This window comes from Asparagus officinalis, chromosome 7 (genome assembly GCF_001876935.1).
Source record: "Asparagus officinalis chromosome 7, Aspof.V1, whole genome shotgun sequence".
NCBI lineage: Eukaryota > Viridiplantae > Streptophyta > Magnoliopsida > Asparagales > Asparagaceae > Asparagus > Asparagus officinalis.
In genome coordinates, this window is record NC_033800.1 from 67,005,584 (window position 1) to 67,009,816 (window position 4,233).

A 4,233-nucleotide genomic window follows, 5' to 3' on the forward strand; every position below is an offset into this window, starting at 1 on the left:
CGCATATGATAGTGCCTCAGCCCAAAAGATCTTCTTTAAACCACTTTACGATAATAAGCATCGGACCTTCTCCAGTAAAGACCGATTCAGCCTCTCAGCCACCCCATTTTGCTGCAGTGTATGACTAACTGTGAAGTGCCTCTCTATGCCCTCGTCTCGACATAGCTGCTGAAAGGGGTCAGAAGTATACTCACCACCGTTATCGGATCGCAACGTCTTGATCTTTCTCCCAGTCTGTAGTTCAAATCTCTTCTTCCACTCAACAAACAAATCTAGGACTTTGCTCTTCTTCGTCATGGTGTACACCCAACAACGCCTAGAATAGTCATCTACAAAAGTGACGAACCAATGTCTACCACCAAGTGATGCAGTCTTTGTGGGACCCCAAACGTCTGTGTGCACGTAGTCCAGGATGCCCCTCATCCTATGAATGACAGTCCTGAACTTCACATTCGTCTTCTTGCCAAGAACACAGTACTCACAGAACTCAATCTTTCCACTCTTGGCTCCCTTCAATAGCCCCTGCTTGCATAAAGCTTGTAGTGACTTTTCACCTGTGTGCCCCAACCTATAGTGCTAAAGTCTACTCATGTCCGCCTCTGAAATAGCTGAAGCTACCTGGCCAATCTCAGTGCTCCCCTTCAGATAATACAAGTTTCGATTGCGGACTCCCTTCATCACCATCAGCGATCCCTTAGTAACCTTTGCTACAGCATCCTCAAAGGTCACCTTGAATCCATTCGCCTCCAGAGCTCCAACTGAGATAAGATTCTTCTTCAGCTAAGGAACAAATCTCACCTCCTTCAACTCACGAACTACTCCATCGTACATCTGAATCCGCACGGTACTTATCCCACAAATGCCACAGGATTGATCATTTCCCATAACAACAACACCCCCATCGAGCTTCTCAAAAGATGCAAACCAATCTCACCTAGGGGTCACATGATAAGTAGCGCCAAAATCTAGCATCCAATCTGATGCATCCAAATGATTCACCTCCGGAGTAATCAAAAGAGAAAAGCTCGAATCATCAGAATCATTGCCGCTAGCAACATTCACCTCAGTGGCCTTCTGGCCCTTCTTTTTGCCATTCTCCTTCTCCTTGAGCTTCAGGCAGTCTCTCTTCCAATGTCTTTGTTCCTTACAGAATGCACACTGGTTCTTTGCTAACTGGTGATGGCCTCTAGACTTTGACCTGCCTCTATTATCACCTCTCGGATATGGGCTTCTACCTCTCGTTGATAAGGCCTCTCCTGAAGTGCTAACGCGGGAAGTCTCCTTGTCCTTCCTCCTCAAATCATAATTCGTCAAAGCATTAGTAACTTCACTATAGCTGATAGAAGATCTCTCATTCAACAGAGTGAGCACGAAGGTATCATACTCCTCATTCGGTAAGGAGCCCAACAAAATAATCGTCTTGTACTCATCCAAAATCTTCTCATCAACATTCGCCGAGTCCGACAACAACTTAGTATAGTTGTTCACATGAGCTTCTAGTGAGGTGCCTCGGGACATCTGAAATCTGAATAATCTACGCAGCAAGTGCAAACGGTTCTCAACACTCTTCGTTAGATATTTATTGTTGATAATCTCCCACATTTTCATTGCAAACGTTACCCCAATCACATCATACTTCAGCTCCTGTTCCAAACAGGACCTGATCACCCCACAAGCGTTCTGATTCATCTTTTCTCATACCGACTCTTCATATTTAGGTGGTCTCTCTTGGACCATGATGGTCTCCTCTAAATTTTGTGCATTAAGCGCGTCCTGTACGTCGCTCATCCACAAACCAAAGTTGATTTTGTCTTCATATTTTACAACACTAATCTTAGTGTTCTGAAAACCAACTTGAACTGTATCCGACACAGTCTTGCTGCTTTCTTCAATTATTTCTACCATACTCACAATCTCCAAACTATAGGAAAAAAATTCAAACTTGATAGAATTAAGAAGATACCCAACTGAACCCTAAATTGGATTCTAAATTGATCTCCTAACCACACAAGGAAAGCAAGATCACCACGACACTCCTCAAAGCTATCTCCACCGAAACTTAGAACTCAAAGAACCAAGCTTCCAAACTAAATCTTCCTCCACCCAACGTCAAAACCCTAGATCTCAAATATGGAGCTCTGATACCAATTGTTGAGAGCCTATGCGGAAGCGTGCTCGCACACCGAACGAGTCCGTGAGCACGGAAGAGAATTAACAAACCCAACACGGGTATAATCCAACAACTAATGACAAGCAAATCACAAACACAGATATTTTTACGTGGTTCGGCAATTTGCCTACGTCCACGGGAGCGGCACAATTAATTTCTTATTAATCACAAGAAATTACAAATAAGAAAGAGGATCTCAAGCTTGAGATCTCTCAATCAAATAACAGTGTTTCAATATAAAACACTGTTCAAACTCTCTCTTAAATAACCAAAAAAAACCTCTTTAATACACCAAACTCCTCCTCAATAAATGAGCAGAGGACAACTGGGTTTTCACAAATGGGGAGGGAGAGAAAAACCGCAGAAGGGAAAATTTTCGCCGCCGCCTCTTTTTCTTCTCCGCTCTCTCTCTCTGCTCGTTCTCTGTTCACTCACTACGAATGGTGAACAAGGGTTTCCCTTTTATAGGGAAACCCTAGGGTGAGGCGAGCTCCTCCTCCAGCTGGCACCAGCTGGCTTTCACCGAGCCTCGCGATCACCTCGAGCCCCGCGCACACGACAGGCAACATCAGCCCATCAGGCGAGCACTCCCATCAAGCGAGATCGACTTCGCCTCCCACATCTCGCCTGCAGGCGAGATCGAACCACGCCTCAACCTCGCCTGCGATTCTCGAACATGCGACTTCACCCGTGTCGCCTCCATGTCGCGTCTGCAGCCACGCTTTCGCCTGCAGGTAAGTTATTCACCTCGACCATCATGCCGTATTTCTAACTTTTATTTATTTTCGTTTCATTCAGTTTCATTTCTGGGTTATAATATTTATCTAATATTATCTGATTTAATAATCAACTATTTAAAACTTAATTCGTGTTAATCTTTGTCTAAACAATTTTTATTTCCAACAGTATGCATTTACAGTTTAGCATGCATGGTTACAGTATGGCAATCCTATTCCCTCCAATGTAAGCTAATCCACTTATGGAAATTTCAGACAGCAGACAAAAAAAACAAGAAGAATGTTTAGCAATATGCTTTATTTCAAATGCCTAGGAATAATAGAAATCATTTTTAGAGCCTTTTCTCCTTCTGGCTACGTGTTTAAGCTTATATGCTGCATCCCAAAGAACGATAATCATTTTTAGAGCCTTTTCTCCTTCTGGCTACGTGTTTAAGCTTATATGCTGCATCCCAAAGAACGATAAATATCAGCTAAAATTTGCAATGTTCTGGCTACGTGTTTAAGCTTATATGCTGCATCCCAAAGAACGATAAATATCAGCTAAAATTTGCAATGACTTAAATCAAGAGACCATCCTTGCTCTGTGGAGGCAAACTGAGCCCAAGCTCCAGGTTCGGGATCGCCTGAAATAAAATAAAATAAAAACACAGTCAACAGATGAATATTAATTTTATTTTGCAATCACACAGATAACAACCTAATATGCATACATATGTACATGCGCACACTTGCACATACTCGTATGCACTTACGGTTTAGCATGCATGGTTACAGTAAAATAAAGTTGAGCAATGGTGGCTCTTCGTTTCAGAAATGTCAATTGACGGTAAATGATCATTTAACGATGCCGCGAGACTTACTTAAGGAATGCATACCCATTTGGTGATAATTTCACTTTTCATTCCTAAATTAATGTTTTCACATACTTGACAGTGTTAATTAGCTAGTGAAAAATTGTTGGAATATCAAATTAAAATGCTAGAATAAATGAGTTTTAGAAGTACAATGGTCATAAGTTTAGAAGGTGAAGAGACATAGGTTATGAAAGAATAAGAGTAACTTACTCATTTATGACATCTATCTTTATGGTATTAAAATAGGAGTTTAATTTGTGACTATTGGTATGCCTAGACGTTTTTGTTTTTGATCTTTATGGTATTAAAATAGGAGTTTAATTTGTGACTATTGGTATGCCTAGACGTTTTTGTTTTTGAAGCATATATAAAGGGCTATTGTAATCCTTGTTTGATATGAAGAGAAAAAATTGAAGAAATATAAGTGAGTTCTTCATTTGAAAGAGTTCTAAGTTCGTAAACTTAAGAG